The sequence below is a fragment of the Dermacentor variabilis genome, chromosome 11 (assembly GCF_050947875.1).
Source record: "Dermacentor variabilis isolate Ectoservices chromosome 11, ASM5094787v1, whole genome shotgun sequence".
Taxonomy (NCBI): Eukaryota; Metazoa; Arthropoda; class Arachnida; order Ixodida; family Ixodidae; genus Dermacentor; species Dermacentor variabilis.
This window is the reverse complement of record NC_134578.1, coordinates 71,851,421-71,868,788: the sequence shown is the minus strand read 5'-3', so window position 1 is coordinate 71,868,788 and position 17,368 is coordinate 71,851,421. Positions and strand designations below refer to the sequence as shown.

Genomic DNA, 17,368 nt, shown 5'->3' with positions numbered 1-17,368 from the left:
GACACGCGCACCGAAACTTACCCGCTTTTCGTTCCCGCATACGGTGAACTGCGGGCGGCTGCAGTTTCGCTTTAACACGCATACACAAACAAACACACGACATGACAGGATACATGACAACAGATTCCACAAAACACTGCTTCAATTCATACACAACACAGGCCTCACAGCACACATATAATACACATATACGCTCCAAGAACTATGCCAAAAGGGCAAGTCTTTACCGCAATAAAAAAAAAAGTACAAACACACACGACGAAGCGCTCACGCGTGGCAATCTGTTACGCCGTGCGGCGCGGTTAAAGGCGCGTGGCATCCGCTTGCGCTTCGACAAAGACGAACAAAAACGAGAGGATCACGGAGTTCTACGGTGCCGACACCACCCCGATCCGATTATGAGGCACGCAGTATAGCTGGCCCTCCGGGGCTAAATTTTGACCACAAGGGGGGGTTTCTCTAAAGCGCACGCGAACCACGCGGTACACAAGAGCGCTTTTTTTTTTTTTTTTTGCGTTCCGCTCTCATCGCAGTGCGGCCCGCGGCGGATGGGATCGAACCCGCGACCTCCAACTCAGCAGCGCAATCCCATAGCCAGCGCTTCAACGAGGACCCCGATCATCATTCCTAGGATACGTCCCCGCAAAGACAACGCGCGGTTGATGTTGTCCTGCGTGTCGAAGAATGGACGCTGCGTTTTGTTATTATTATTATTATTATTATTATTATTATTATTATTATTATTATTATTATTATTATTATTATTATAGGGCAAAACTGTACACGGGTGTCCCACAACGTTCAGCGACTCGTTTTGTTCCCAATGTGATCATATATACTCCTATAAAAAAAATTGGAATTCCGCATTAAAAGCACGAGCTTGAGCTTAACACGCACTCCACTCGCCCGATAAGAAATGTGCCCCGTCTTTGTCCTTTTTTTCGCAAATCTCGCCACTCATTCACCACGCTCGCCATTCACGAGGTCAACCTCGCGGGACGTCCCATCACAGTCACCCACGTATGCCCGCACACCCACTTCACGCCCGTACAATAGCGTCCAAGACAGCAATAATTCACCAAGCGATGTCGCATTTGTTACCGCCACAGCTCGCTTCGGAAGGCCGTTGAAAATACCCATAACCCGACCAGTGTGTTACCCACGTCCCAACCGTGGGACGCTTGAGGCACCTATAAATAAATAAATAAATAAATAAATAAATAAATAAATAAATAAATAGAATGTGTGCCGGCGCTGGGAACGTTTCGTATCGAGCATTACATAGAGCGGATCGAGGCAGCATACTGTAACACAAGCGTCGGATACAGCGGACAGAATAGAACAAAGTTCGCGTTAGTAAAGCACATAATGCGAAATGCTCAAGTACAGGGGAGGAATCGCACCGGATATAGTGACGCGTTTGCAAAGTATACTTGGGGTAATTTCTGGCAGTGGTAACCAGGCCACCAGGTCTGCAGAAAGAAAGGCCCGAGTACTCCATTACACGGCTTCGCTGTTTTTTTCGTGCTCGAGTTGCTCGGATTTGCACACGAAGGGGCGTTTTGTTTGTTTCTTTTTTTTCACCAGCTCACCTTCGCAAGAAGATTTCCCTTTCTGCAGCCCCCCCCCCCCCCCCCCGCCACTTCATCCTCCGCCATCCCGGAATTGGTGGCATCTATGACGACATTCTCGCAAAAGAAGAGAAAGTTTACCACGGGGCTGCAGACGGCCCCTCGAAATAAAGAGTAAGCCCAATACGCCCTTCGAAATGGCTAGGCTACTAGGAACCGGTGATAACATCATTATTAAACACTCATTAAAGGGACAGTCAAACAGCAACGCTAAATCAGTTTTTATTGGTGCAGTATCGTTGCGATGCTCCAATGTTTTATTAATTTGACAAAAACGGCTTGTTACGCCTCAACACCACAAAAGGCCACCACCCCACCAACCTAACAGCCTGAACTAAATAGATAAGGGGGGGGGGGGGGACCCAGCCAATGCTACCGAACAACGAAGGCGACCTGGGATTCGCAGTTAATCAGACGTGTGCCACAAGTTAAAGGGACACTAAAGGTTACCAGAAAGTCAAGTTACAGTGATAAAACGATGCTCTAGAACGTCTAAGGCGTCAATACAATCGCGAACAGAGCTTTAGTAACCGAGAAATTGAGGTAAATGCACGACACGATTTGAGACCCCCCAGCGACATTCCGGTACTAGCCCGATGACGAAAGCACTCCTCGTCATAATTTATGTCACTAGTACTCAACTACTTGTATTAAAATGATCATTTCATTAGATTATAAGACGGAAGAAAATGGTACTGGTCTACTTCTATTCGACTCTAAGAAAACAACAACGTTTTGACGTTACGCTTGAGTAGTACGGGTGATCGAAAGGTTTCGTTTTCGCTCGACTCTGCGCGCTCGACTTTGCGCCGCGCGCGCTTTGGAGTTTCAGTTGTTTCTTTATCGCGTCGTGCCGCGGTGGTCCTGCTGGCTCGCGAAACTTGCATTTGGAACAAGCAGCGAGAATGCCGCGTCCATGTGATGTCGTGGGATGCGCGAAGGGTCCGCGGAACTTGGCCAAGGGCAGATGCAGCGACGAATATCCAACGTTGCTTATCACTGTGTGCCAACGAGTGAACCTCTCCGTTCGAAGTGGTTAAGCGCCGTACCTCTGCCACAGCGTGCTGGCAAAGAGCCGAAAAATCACGTAGTGTGCTTGCTGCACTTTCGTCCAGAGGATTACGAGTTCAACGCCGACTTACTGAAGTCGCGTGAAGTGCCTTTCAAAGCAGGCCGTCGTCGTAGTAGTACGCAACGACGCCGGCAGCGCGAGCCCTCAAGAGCTGGTCGCGTTCAACAGTGCTTAAATCGCTGAACTCGAGCCCAGCATCGCGAGCTAATGTGTCCTTGTCAGGGTCATCCATTGCAACGAGCGTCGAAGTTGGCGTTATAAAATAAAGAACCAGCTTATCGTCGTGCGCTTTCCCTTCCGCTAGCCACCGCAGTTCCGCTTTCGCGCTACTTTCGGCTCTGTCTAGGCTCTTTCCGGCCGCGCGTTTGCGTTTTGTGCAGAAAAGCCGTAGCGCCGTCTGCGGGAGCCGCTTTACTCACCGACGGCGCAACGTCACTATGAGACCATGACGTCAATACTCCTCGATCGGAGGGCGGGTGATTTGAACTGCGCTAGAGGTACGCGGACGCTTCAGAACGCATTTTCTCTTAAAATAAGTCTCTTCTTCGCACCAAACAAGCGTTTTGAGGTTTCTGGGACGGTATTTCAACAGTCCACGTTGACATACTATTAACATTTAGTGTCCCTTTAAAACACCACCCATCCTTGTGCGCCCATCCAGAGGTCAACGCAGCGTGGACACCGACTCTAGACGGGTCCACAAAACGCCACCACACCACCATTACCTGACAGCCTGAACTAAAGATGAAGGGGAGGGGGGGGGGGGTCATCCAATGGCACCGAACAACGACGGCGACCTTGGATTCGCAGGTTGCTATCCTGCCGCTTGTTCCATACCATCAGGCTTCGGAGGCGGGGATATTGCGGAGTGTTGCGAGCATGGGCGTGGTATCGCAACAGATACGACGATGGTGATTTGGTGCTGGACAGTCTCCAGACTCCCAGATTCCTTAGTCGACTCGCCCAAGGAAGACAACGGCATTAAGAGCGGAGACTTTTCGTGCAGTGGGACAGCGCGTCCTGATGTGAACTGGGACGTTTAAATTGCCCTGGCTGGAGTGAGCTTCCGTAACTGGAGCCGTGTAACTGAGGCAATAAACCATTTTTCCTTCATTCTTACAACCGGTCGTAGCCGTCAATGGACTTGGTGGATTCCTTGCCCCAAACGCCACCCTAAGCCGCAAGAGGCTGTTTACTGGTGTAGAAAAAGAAGGCAAATGACTTCTCGGATTTAGCGCTTAATCAGCAGGCCTGGCCGTCAGGGTGCGACGCCAATGATTTCGAAGTATGCTCTCGCATTCTGGCCCGTTCAGGCGCAGGCACAAAGTTCTCGAAGCTCGCTCAGCCTGTTTCAGCAAGTACGTAGCCTCTGAGATTCGCCGAAACCCGCCGAGGGCCCCCCGCCTGAATTCAGAGGTCATGTCAAGTAACCACGGTATTTCAACGTTCTGGTTCATGACTCATGCGTCATTTCCGGTGAGTGGTAATGGCGGCGTTCCTGCACTTTTCCTGTCTTCTTTTTTTATTAGTTTCATTATCAAAAACGTCTATTTTAGCGAGCCTTTCGCGAAAAACCCATAGTATGACAAGCATAAATTTTTTCAGAGTGCCCGCTCTATATATCCACCTTCCCTGAAAGGCGTTTGAAAGTCTTGTTCAAGTTCGCTAGCTTCAGAGCAATTTTAATCTGCCCTCGCGCCAACTACCGACAGCCTTCCTAATCTCTGTACAAATTGCAGGAACCATCTCCCAATAACCTCATTGGTTATAAAGAATATAGAGAAAATATATAAGAAAATATTCTGAGTGCAGGTGAGTGCCAGTATACAAGCTTCACTACTCAGTACTGCATCCTCTCTCTCTCTCTCTCTCTCTCTCTCTCTCTCTCTCTCTCTCTCTCTCTCTCTCTCTCTCTCCTAGTGAAAAGGGCACCAGTACGGCACCGAGGGAATCATTTAAGAAACGGGGCAGCACGGCAAAAACAGAATACGCTGAGACACGCAAACGAACAATAAATAGCAACAGAACCACGGGAGAACCCCCCTCCCCCCCCCCCCCTTGAGCTGCGTCATTCAAACGGGCTGCCACGACGAACGCGCACCCGATTCGACGTGCAGTCACGAGATGAACGCTAAACTCCATCGTCCGCCGCTAAATGGAAAAGAAGAAGCAGCAACTAGGATAACAAAACAAAAAAATCAACACGTAATCACCGAAAGAGCAATCAAGAAACGTGCTACCGCTTAGCATCATTCCGAACAAAAAGAAAAAAAAAACGAACAAGAGGAGTGAGAAAGGCGCAAGCGTACACAGCGTAACGGAACATGAAAAAAAAAGAAGGAAAAAAAGAGAGACTTTCGCAAGAGCTGCGTTCACGATTCATTCCGGGCGAGCAAAGAAGTAGGGAAAAAAAATAAAGAATAAACGGAGCGTAAGAACTCGGGAATCGGAAAGAGCCGCAAAACGGAGGAAGTGCGCTTCGCGAATCCCCGTCTTACTCGAGGCATACACCTCGCGGGGGCCCCCGTCACCCTCCTATATAGCTATCCTCTTCATTTGCTTCTCCTTCGGTACTCCGATTCAGTTACATCCGAGAGATGGCCCCGAAAAATGCGACCATGCGTGAGAGAACATGAAGGGGAGAAAAAAAAAATAAAAAAGGAAGATCGCATCGCTCGGCGAAAAAAAGCATATGGCCCCGTCTGGCGTCTTTCTTTCTTAGACAACGGCGTCCTCGTCACCGGACTAGCTCTGCCAGGCGCCCTTCTCATTGTGAGTAGTCAGAGCACGGTTCCGGGGAATCTGCCGGCGACGCTCCGTGCAATTCTGTGCAACGCAGCGGAAGGCTGCGCGGCGAAAGCGCGCGCGATTACAGCGCTCTATGGACGTCGCAAAACGCACACGTGACGTCATATTTCGAAAAGTACCCGCTAACGTTGAAAAAACATGCTTAGTAATAAAGGCGAGTACGCTAAGCGTCGCCGGCATCACCAATCTAAACGCATACGATCTCGCTTTTCGCGTGCGTCTCGAGAGCGCGAGTGGAGCGCCCTCTGAGCATCGGAATGAACACGTGACGTCATCTGAAGGAAGGCAGATGCTCCCACAACCACGCTTTCGAAGAAAAGAAAGGAAGAAAACTGGAACCGCTAAACGTCGCCGGCATCACTTAGATGCAGATAGTATTCACTCTGCCATTCCGCATGACGTCACGGTTGAAAGCATACAGGCCTTCGCTATGTCTCATTTTCCACAGTTGTTGCGGATCACAATCTTATCGTCACATGGATTCAATGCAGCACTAACACGGGCCTAAACCGTAACATTAATGTTTGCGCACACGATGCAGCGCTTCGATGACTAGGTATATCTGTTACGAAAACTATAGCGTGTTCACGATTTTAAAACGCAGAAAGTCTAACTTCGAAATTTAATACTGAGACGGAAAGCGGGACAGATGAAACTTGTTCCCTTGTTCTGAAGACGCGGTAATTCGGACTCATTAATATTTCTTAAAGCGAACAATTTTTTTTTTTACCTTGATTGAGCATACCGTCATCGTATTAACAGCGGCGTAGACTGTAGCAGCATAGGAAATTGCTACGAAGGTACAGTGCGCGTTTCATTTCGAACAATTTCCCTTGTGCTTTGTTCATTTCCCGTTGGCTTCACACGGTTGCAACTAGTAAAAGCCCGGCCCCTCGGTTGCGCTTATTCTCGTTCAGATACTGGAAGGCGCTTTGAAGGGCGTGACGTCACACTGACGTACCGGCACTGAAGTTTGGGCGCGATTTCGAACGAAATTTGTTCCTGATTTTGTCGCTTACTAATGATCGCCTTCCCGCCAAATCAGTGAAGATACAGTGCGTAGAGAATACGTTACCAGACTAAGCTGACAAAGCTTTTCTTTTTCCCTTTAGCGTACCTCGGAAACGTCATGAACTAGAAATCGTCTATGCAAATCCTCCGCTACGAGAAACTGCTTAATGCAACCTGGAACCAAGAAGCAAGCGTAACAAGGTGCAAGCACGTACTCACCAACTCTGTACAGTTCCTAGGACGAACACCAGAGGCCAACAATCACCACTGCGCAAAAAAAAACAAGAAGGAAGAGATGTCAGCGACCAGGCTTTGTACTCTAAATCTCATCGTCCATAGTTTTCATCTTATCGTTCTTGTTTATTTTTAGTTTTTCCGCTATCACCTTCTCGTTGTTCGCCTTCTCGTTGTTCGTATTTTTGTTCTGCACGCGCCAGCCTGAATGCACTTCTTTTTTCTATTTCTTCCAAAGTTTCACAGACGCTAATTTAAATTGAAGACCTTCAAACTATGGCTTGCTTTTGACCAGCTGGTGTACTTTATCAGAAGGCAACAGCAAATTTACGTATTTAAAATCAAACTTATGTACTCCGAATATGCATGCGTGTGTTGGCTAGCTGGCAGCAAACGATTGTCAGAGAATTAAATTACACTTTCCTTAATTGAACTACGTTTTCTTTTTCTCGTAATGCTCTCTCTAATCGTTTTATCGATGTTTTAAGCTTCTATGACTGTCCAAATGATTGAATGAACGAATGAATGGTTGAATTAATTAATTAATCAATCAATCTTGGGGCTTCACGGCCCAAAGCAACAGGGACTACGAGATATGCCTCTCGGGGCATCTGTTGGAGACTTTTCGGACGCGTCCTTAAAAGGCCCAACACCAGGTTAAAACACTGCGAGCAGATCAAGCCCAGTGCGTAGAACATGCGGTAACGGTGGCGTACGCCAAGTTTTCGACTTGACTTTCGGGAAGAGACGCAAGATGGCTCAAACTTCGCTGCAAAACCTTCCGCAGTCCTTACTGCCGAGGCAGCCGATCTCTTTGCCAGTGTATAGACGAGCTCGCAGGTCTCGCCTACCACGTGACACGTCCCGCACAGTGCACAAGTAGCCAGCAGCTACGCGAACACACACAGGCAGCACTCGCGAACAGGGAAATGTGGGAGAAGGCAACCGAGTAACACCCCTTGCGGACGCTGAAAGGGCAACTAATGCGGAGAGGGGGCGGCATGCACGCACCCTCGCAACATCGCGTCATCATCATCATTATTTATTGACCCTTAAGGACCCTTTTCAGGGTATTACATAGGGAGGGGGGGGGGGCAGAAGCAAAAGCGTCCTCTCACTTCTATTTGCTCATTACATGTATTAATAAACCGTTTAATATTTCTAAAACTGGAACGCTCCTTGAACGGCGGTGTGGGAAATTCCCAGTGTGTTCGAAAAAAGAAAGAAGGAAAGAGACAAGTTATCAACGGGGTGTGGCGAGGGGGACGCTTTACATTCTGCCCTCTTGCAAATACGGCACCACGGAATCGAACAGAGAACCTCAATGATCACTGGCAGAAACGCTGATAGCACGCCAAATCGGCGGATGGAATGAATGAATGAATGAATGAATGAATGAATGAATGAATGAATGAATGAATGAATGAATGAATGAATGGTGCAATCATGTATGAGACGGTAGCTGTTATGGCTTAGGTGCTTCCTTCTCTTCCCTACTGGGAAGACGATAAAAAGAGAAAGCACACTGAAAGTTAACGACGTGACATGTATGAAGAATATTTATTTGTTGTTTTTAAATACGCACAAAATAACAGTCGAGGGGGCGGGCGGAAGTAAGTGGGGTTACAGTGACGTTTCACTTCGTAAACGCGGATTACGTGCAAGCGTAAAGACGCCACGAACTTCATGAATAACGAGCACAGCGATGCCGAAGCACAAACGAAAAGGGCTCGAACGCGGCGATTCTCTTCTCCACCTCTAAGCCCCTTCCTCCTCCAGCGCTCGCTTCCCTCTCGGCTTCAAGCAAATAGTCGCGCCGATTTCAGAGGCTGAAGGCACAGACAGATTTTCGTCTACGCTTACGCGTGAGAACGAAAAAAAAGAAGGCATCGATATGTTTGTTTCGTCTTACTTTAATTTATGCGAAGGAAGTTTTGGATTCCGCGCGGTATAGAGTTTACGTATACACTGCAAAACGGCACCGTGCCCCGGGATAGGGAAGGTCCCGCCGCTAAGTTCATTGAAATGTCTCCTCCCACACCTGCGACCTTCGATCAACGTGCGCGCTTCCGCTTAAAGAGCTTACCGCAACAATGCGAACTCAAACGGAATTCTTTCTTTTTCCCAGACGAAACGACCCTGCACCCGCACATAGGATGCTTCTCGGGTTCGCTTCAATTAATAGCCACAACGGTATAGCCCGGTGCACCGGAACCGGTGCCCGCCGCCGCCCCCCCTCCTCCCCCCTCGGAGCCGCGTCGATGTGATGCGCACACGGCTACCGCAAAACCAATAGACGCCCGCGGCCCCTCGACGTCTCCCGCCGCCAGAGCCGAGCCCCCCATCGGCTCCCTGGGCTGTTTACCGCGAACGCGGCGGAGGCTATATCGGCAAGCCACTTCTGGGTCACGGATCGATGACGCGCGGACGGCGACAAATAGACCACAAGTGGCTCGATGCGTCGTCCCCGCGAATCGTGGGGGAGGTGGGGGGGGGGGGGTAGCGGCCGAGGGAGCAGTCGTGTAGGAGACGCGAGCGTACAGCAAGCGTGCGTCCGACAAGGACGGGCAACCTATCCGGCGGCCAGTGTGTATACGTACAGCCGGGCCGGTCGGACGATCGACGTCGTCGGGCCAACCAGAGGCGTCCACCGGCAGGAGTGTAACTCCCCTCCCCCCCCCCCCCCCCGCTAAATTATTACGCTTATTACCACTCCAAACTGAGTGATTAATATACTCCGTCCTCAACTGACACTCTATTTGCAGCTGCTTCGGTGCAAATATCGAGCCCTATTCAAAAGTGTCTCGGCGACCACATAAGCGTCCGCGGGCGGGCTGGGTCTATAATCTCTAAAATAATGGTGCCTCCCTCCACTGCAATCTGACCGATAAATTGATACACTGATTTGGTTTAGTCTTTCTCCTCGCCGGCCAATATTGATTCGATAGTGTAGGCTAGTCATTTTTAAATAAATTCAGCCAAATGAAATTTCAAAGCAGTTGGCCAAGAAGTCCCGAGGCAACACCCGCGACCCCCCCCCCCCCCCCAAGCCCGCACGACAGATTTCATCCCTGGGTTCACATTTAGCCACACTGACAAGCCTTCGCGCATGCCGCTCCTCGACTAACGCAAACGTCGTAGTGGAGGACACCGGGTTAATTTTGTTCACGTGGGGGTTGCTAAACTTCATGCGCCTACGCGCGGGCACACGATCTCTTTTGCATCCCCCACGCCCCCTCCCCCAACAGAAAGCGTCCGTCAGGGCCGGCAATCCCAACAGCACGGCGCCTCAGAAATTGAGCGCCCGACGCACCTTGAGACACCGCTTGACTGATGCCAAAGGATGTACTCGCTTTGTTTCGAGTTTCTCTCTCTCTCTCTCTCTCTCTCTCTCTCTCTCTCTCTCTCTCTCTCTCTCTCTCTCTCTCTCTCTCTCTCTCTTTCTCTCTCTCTCTCATTTTGCGAGCGGGTGTGGAAATGAATATCTACACATTTAACCATGCTGCTCGCATTCGACAAATAGAAAGCACATGACCGCAATAACCATCAATAAATAAATAAATAAACTATTTTAACGTGCCCAGGAACCACAGTGAGGTCCGAATGCCGGTGCACAGAAGAAAAATAAAAATAAAGGTAGAACAATGCAAAACAACTACGACCAAAACTTTAAGGGATAAAATAATTAGAAAAGAACAAAAAATAACTAGAGAGAATTGTATAAAAAGCTACACAGTGAGCAACGATACAGTAGTAACACACAGTTGAGAGACGGATAACATATTCGACAGGAGAGAGAGAAGCTATGAGAAAACAGCAGAGGAGCGCAGCTGGAAAGACTTAATGCTCAAGAGGAAGTGCGAAGCTCGAAACAGAAATAACACAACACATTTTGAAAGATATCAGCATGACGAAAATGAAATGAAATTATGACGATGATGATGATGATGATGAAAGACTAAGTCGATGCATAGTGCCTAGGAGCACAGCTACCCGCCTTGGCACTAGCGCACAATGCTAAGCAGGTCGCTTTACGATAGCTGATCATGGGACTACAAAAAAAAATTGAAGACGATGTGGTTTTGCCGCATAGAACAGGCGCAGATGTGTACAACATATACGTAGATAACAGATGTTCTCCTATAAACTACATCACGGATATATTGAAGCGAACTAAAAGGGATTGAAGATAAATGTGCAGTATGAACAAAAGGTAGCGTAAAACTAGAATAAAGAAGAAATAAGGTACTTAGGGGAATTGTGAAAATACTACTGGTATAAATCATTCAATGTAACGCTGCGATCAATAAAAACTGTTATGGAACCGCAATCATCCTCGCGCGTTTAAGCAAACATTCACGCCCTTTCCTGCTTCTCCCTCTTTTTCTTATACAGTTGTATACTGTGCGCTCAGTAGAGTATATGATCTACATTTCAATAGAACACGCAGTCAGGATTCTGCAGTTTATTATTGGCGACAGGACATAAAGGCCCAATTTTCTAAGAAATATTTCTAAATGTAAGTCAAATTGATGACATCCGTTGCCCCTTTGCAAACAAGGACGAATTATTGTTACAGCTACATTCGCTTTATTACAAGTTACCCGCTCTCTTCGAACAATGGACCGTACAATCTACGGCGTAGATATTCCGTATTTCTTTTTCGTTTTTTTTTTCTCTCCTGGGTATATAGAATTCCTTAAAAGAAATTGCCCGCGGCGGATAGCCCGATTCTAGCACTTGAGCTGGATTACTCACAGAGGCGGACATTCTCGGAATACTTTCCACATGGATACGCCTTGCAAACTCACCGGCGGCAATTCGCAATTTAATTTGCAAGACTTTGTTAACTAGTTCACTAATTATGCCTATTTACTGCGCAGGTAACGCCCGCCTCTTAGAGCAAAATCCAGCTCAAGCATTCGATTGTGATATCCTGCACAGGCGCAATATTTAAAAATTTGTGTATACTATAAAAAAGTAAATAAAATAAAGCAACTCACACCGTGGGGGTATAGACCGCGTACTGCACTACGCGCTTCGCACGAGTTCGCAGGTACGAACTACACGACACACTCAAGGAACACACGCGGTGACACCGACTCCCATGGCACCCACAATCGTCGCACAGCAGCGAGCAAGGCGCTTGCTTTCGCGAACACGAAAAACGAAGCTCTGTGCAGGGGGCCGCAGGTTCACGGGCTCGAGTTCCAACCCCTCGTGGTATTACGGCTGCGCAAGTTCGGCAGCTCAGCCTGTGTCCCAAGACCAGCGGCGTGAGCGCGCTATCTATCTGTGGCCGCGTGGAGATTTTTTTTTTTTCTCCTCTAACCCGATACATTTCACGTTATCAGTCTTGGCGATCTAGTGACCGAACTCAAGCGAAGCGATAACGGTAGCATGCCGAGCCAATGATAAGTGGGGGGGGGGGGGGGCAACAAGAATGTGGAACGAAAAGAATCGTCACAAATTGACTGATTTATTATTTTTTTTTTTTGCGGTTTATAATCTAAAGCAACACTGGGAACTACAAGACACGCCGTAGAGAAGAAGGGCTACGGATAAGTGCTGTGATTGATTGATTGATTGATTGATATAATCTAAAGCAACGCTGGGAGCTACGAGAGACGCCGTAGAGATGAAGGGCTACGGATTAGTGTTGACCACCTTATGTTTCCAGAACGCGCGCCTGTTAATCTAAGCACACGCTGTCGCATTTCGTTTCTGGTCGAAACGCGGCCGCCATGATCGCGTGACTCGAACCAGCGAACCTCGCTCCCAGAAGCAGAAAGCCGTGGAGCCAGTCAGCCGCCGCGGCTTCGTGCCTGCAGCGAAGCTTCAACGAGGTGGTTATGATAAAGCAGACGTAAAAGAAAAAAAGAAAGAAATAAAGAAAGGAAAAAGCAGTTATTTAGTCGAAGGAAGACCGGTTATTAGAAGGTGTGCACCTCACGTGGTTAAAATTAAACTCGAGCACACCCACTCTCACAGCCCCTGCGTTGCTCCCGGATGCTAAAAAATGCATCCATCCATCCATCCATCCATCCATCCATCCATCCATCCATCCATCCATCCATCCATCCATCCATCCATCCATCCATTCATCCATCCATCCATCCAACCGTCCATCCAACCGTCCATCCATCCATCCATCCATCCATCCACTAATGAACGAACAAACGAATGAAAAAAGGACCCAATGTGTCTAACAATGGTCTACCTGCTACGCTACAAAATGAAGAGGGGAACGGGGAGGAAGAGGGGGGGGAGGTGTTGAGAAAGAATGACCTTATAGAAAAGGTGTGCAATAGAAATCGAAGATAGGACACAAGATTAGTCATCCATTTAACGCCGGACACTTATAACAATGAATATGTTTTTTATTCCTTGTTTCCCCATTAAATAGCACGCAGCCGGAAACTCCAAAGGTAGAGACAATCGAGATAACAAAAACAGGTCGCCGAGAGCTCGACGCTGCTTCGGATCGACGGTCGCATAGGGAGTCAATACGCGTCGCCAGAAATGAGAGGACCGTGATCGAGCGCCTCCCAAGTCGGTTCGCGTATCGGCCACTATCGGTTGCTACCATCTGCAGGTGTGTGCACACGCTCTCTTCTTCACGCGTCCGATCGATCCCGCAGCTGTCGCACCTATTAGGGCCCATGCGGACACAGGAACACACCGTCTCTCAGTGTACGACACGCATCTACGCAACCCTGCACGCACGATCCCCACGCACGCAGGAGAATCAAATCAAATCAATTTTCTCCCGTTTACACACGACGGATGGTCATTTTTTCGGCTAAATGCGGCGCCTTAGTACCCCGCGTTTTTTTTTTTTCAGCCTTCACGACGCGCCGCGTGCTCACGTGATCACCCACGAATGTCCCCGGCGCTGGTTGCAAATATATGTGGCAAAACAGACCACGAAGCCGGGAAAAGCGTATACGGCAAAACAGACCACGACGCCGGGAAAAGGGTATACGGCAAAACAGACCACGAAGCCGGGAAAAGCGTATACGGCAAAACAGACCACGAAGCCGGGAAAAGCGTATACGGCAAACTTGACTCTCGTACTCAATTGAAATGCAGCAGTAACAAGGAAGCGGAAGACGAAAGCGACGTAGGGACTGCTCGTTGCAGGTGGGAACCAAAGCGACGAAAAAGTAAGGGGGGGGGGGGGAGGGCAGGTCGCCGCAAGCGGCAGCCGATCTGCGTCATCCGCAAACCCGCCTGCAGCAATCTTTTTCGTCCATTTTTACTTCTACTTTCCTTTACTATTTCTACATTTCAGGTAGGAATGGGGAGTTCATTTTCCTTATTGTTTCCACGTACGCCTGCCTCATGCGGTTTTAACTCGCTTTTCCTTATTCTTCTCGCACTAGACCCTGGTTGCAACGCGGAGCATGCGCATGACTGCGCTTCAAGCGTCAACCCCGTTGCACCCGAAAGGTCAGAGAAACCGAAAATAAGCGGGAGTCTAATAACGGCGGCGAGAGCGACGACGCAGCATGATTCCGGAGCGCGCACCTGGAACGTTTTTTTTTTTTTTTTTGAACATTGTAAATAAGTTTGCGCATTCCCTACAGGCAGTAACGTCAGGAATCTCCGAGCCAAATAGTTTTTTCCCGGCACGTGCAGCTGTCAGCTTACAATCGCACGCAAAAGGCCGCCTGCCATATTTCATTAGATCTTTCAGAAGCAGAGTTATACGCGTTGTAATTTTATTTTTTACCATTACTCACGCGTAAACGTAAACACGATGGCTACCGGCCAGTCCGGCAAAATCGCGAGTGGAGGATTGTCATCATGGATGGATGGATGGATGGATGGATGGATGGATTTTGCGAGTGTGGGAATGCCTAATGTAATTGCGTAGCAGTCTGTTCAACAAAGTACAGCTTATAACTGGAGTAGCCTGGAGTAAACACACTTTAGAGTATCGTTAAACTTAAGTGGGGTAACAGTCACAAGACCTTGCATTCTGCGGCATGAAATACACTTATAGGTAATACAGATTTCATACAGAAGATTTGACTCGATATTCAAGAACAATTCAAGGTTTTGAAGGATGCCGAAGGCCGAAATTCAAGGAGCAAGAAACAAACCTTATTCGCAAACACAAACACACTAAAATATAGTGAAAGCTCCATCTTAACTGCAATTACTTGCAGTTAAGCAGCTGCTGAGTTGAACACAAGCTTCACGCTCATCCAAGTCACTTTTCGAAGTTGACTTTCCCATCGTCCTGACGTCAATCGCTTTCTGGCAGGACGCTTAGTAGTGTTCAACTTCAGCCAAGGATACTCGGGTTAATGCTAAATGGCCGAAACTAACTTTTCACCGGGCACCTCTGGAGCCTAGGACTCGAAAATGGAGCCGCGATAACTGCGGTGTGGAATAACAAAGCGCAAGAGCGAAATGCTGGCACTCCGCTTGGTCGGTTGGATCCGGTTCTGTCTAGCTCCACGATGACTGCGGTGATTTAAACGAGCCTGTGGCTGGTTGTCTGTGGACATACCACGCCGCAATCGTTTGGCGACACCCTCAGAATAAAGTACTACGTTTCCCGATATGGCAGTGTCCAAGGCCACTTCGCACTCCCCTATGCGAAGTGTTGCTTTAAAACTGACTCTTTATTCTTTCCCTGTCTCTTTCCTCTTCCCACCTCCCCAGGTATGGGCAGCCAACCAGACACGTCCTCGGTTAAACTCCCCACGTTTGCCTATTCGCTCCTATTTCTCTTGTTACTTTGAATGCTGAAAAGTCACACCCCAGCCCTAGTTTTCAAGGAATTCAATGAAAACATTTATTTTCTAGGACCTTTAAGTGCCCTTGAATCTCTCTCTCTCTATCTCTATGTTTCTTTTCTTTCTTGAAATTCAAAGGCTTTCAATGATTTCGAAGACGTGTACGAACCCTGGTAATGTGGCAGCGCCACCTAGCCCAAAACAAGAATTCGGGACGTCACTGACTGACTTCGCCTTACCACTCACCATAGACTCACTAGAAGTACCAAGACATCTGCAGTTCGCACAGAGTGATTTGGTGCATAAGCCCACTGAATTAGCTAGAGTGAGCGACATTCCTCCTACTCTGGCCTCATATTAATCTGAGTCCCGCCTTAACCGCACGCGCCTTCTCTCACCGCGCGACCTCTCAGTTTGCATTTCTTTTTTTTTTTTTTTTTTCGCGGCGATCGCTCAACGCGGCAATACGATCGATGCACGCCAGGATTCACGATCACGGAGTTGCGCATCGCGATCGAGAGAGATTGTCATGACGCCGGCGCGAGTCGAAACCCCCTCCCCCCCCCCCCCCCCCCCCGCCAAAGAAGAAGGAAAGAAAGCTAAGAAAAACATTAGGCGCAACGCGCAGACGCTCGCACGCGTTTCCGCGGCAACGGCGCCAGCACAACAGCCACGTGACTCGACTCCACCAACAGGGAGGCGCGGATAAGCTTCAGACCCCTCTAGCCTGCCCTCGATCTCCGGCTCGGACGGCAGGGGAAAAAAGAAAGAACATCCTTTCGTTTTATTCAATGGAGGGTGCTTAATTGGGTGCGGCTGTTCGCGCCCACTTCCACCCAGAATGCGAAAGTTATACTTTTACGGGCGCCCCGAGGCCAATGAAGCAACGCCCTGCAACGCGCCGGAGATCTTTCGCCGCCGCTTGCCAAAGCTGTCAGACTTGGCTATTAAGGCACAATTTAGCGCAGCAATTTGCTTGAGTATCAAAAAATGGCCAAATTGACGCACGATTCCCACTCCTGAGCATTGTCCCTTCGAAACGGAGGGAGCGGAGAGGGATGCCACCAATCTCGACTTTCCTAGCGCTTCGCTGCGTTTATTATCTGCTCTTGGGGTCATACTAAGCAAAAGTTATGTACAGTCAACCACAAAAGTTTACGGACCACGGGATCACAAGAAACGTTCAATTTCCTAGCAGCCTGTAACAGCAGTCGGTAAAACCGAACATCACAATGTTGTTCGCATGCACTGGTAGAGGCTGTAAATGCGAATGCTATAGGCTGCGTTGTGAGGCTGCGCAGATATTCAGCTTTTTTTTTCCCCTCAGATCTCCCGTTTCGTAAAAATTTTGTGGTTGACTGTACTTTCATTCTGTGCGGTCTCTACATTCACGCCACCTATACTTCAACCGTCTTCAGACTACGACGCCATGGCAGCGGCAATCCGTACTTCCCTTAACGCTAACGCGCCAGAAAACTTCGCGTGAAGTCAGTGCTCTTCAACGGCCAACAGCAGCGAAATTTTGAATGGGCTCCAATATTTTCAAAAGATTACGCAAAAATGTTGCAACAGTCTACCGGAAACGTAGGAGTGATGAAATCAAACTTTTTTTTTTTTTGCGCATCCGTAGCAATTAAGAAAACACGACACGAGTAGAAAGTAGGCTATAGAGAAATCAAAAAGCCGTTTTCTACAAACATCCCGTTGGCAGCACAATTCCGCGTGTTCAGGTAGTTCACTTGGGGCGAACACTGCGCGTATATGACACATTTCGGCCGCGGAAATAGCCTACACTATCAGATAGCGTAGATGTAGGGCAGCTTCCTTGCATTTGAAATACGAGTGGATGCATCACGAAAAGC

At 48.6% G+C, this 17,368-nt stretch overlaps 1 protein-coding gene across 2 annotated transcripts in view; it reads right to left on the bottom strand.

Moving 5' to 3' along the window:
- LOC142563544 (CUGBP Elav-like family member 1-A) overlaps positions 1–17,368 on the bottom strand; it is a 571,451-nt gene that overhangs the window by 514,929 nt on the left and 39,154 nt on the right. For both annotated transcript variants that reach the window (XM_075674113.1, XM_075674114.1), the window contains exon 2: positions 6,742–6,789. The gene's annotated coding sequence lies outside the window, so the exon portion shown is untranslated. The remainder of the gene's footprint in view (positions 1–6,741; positions 6,790–17,368) is intronic.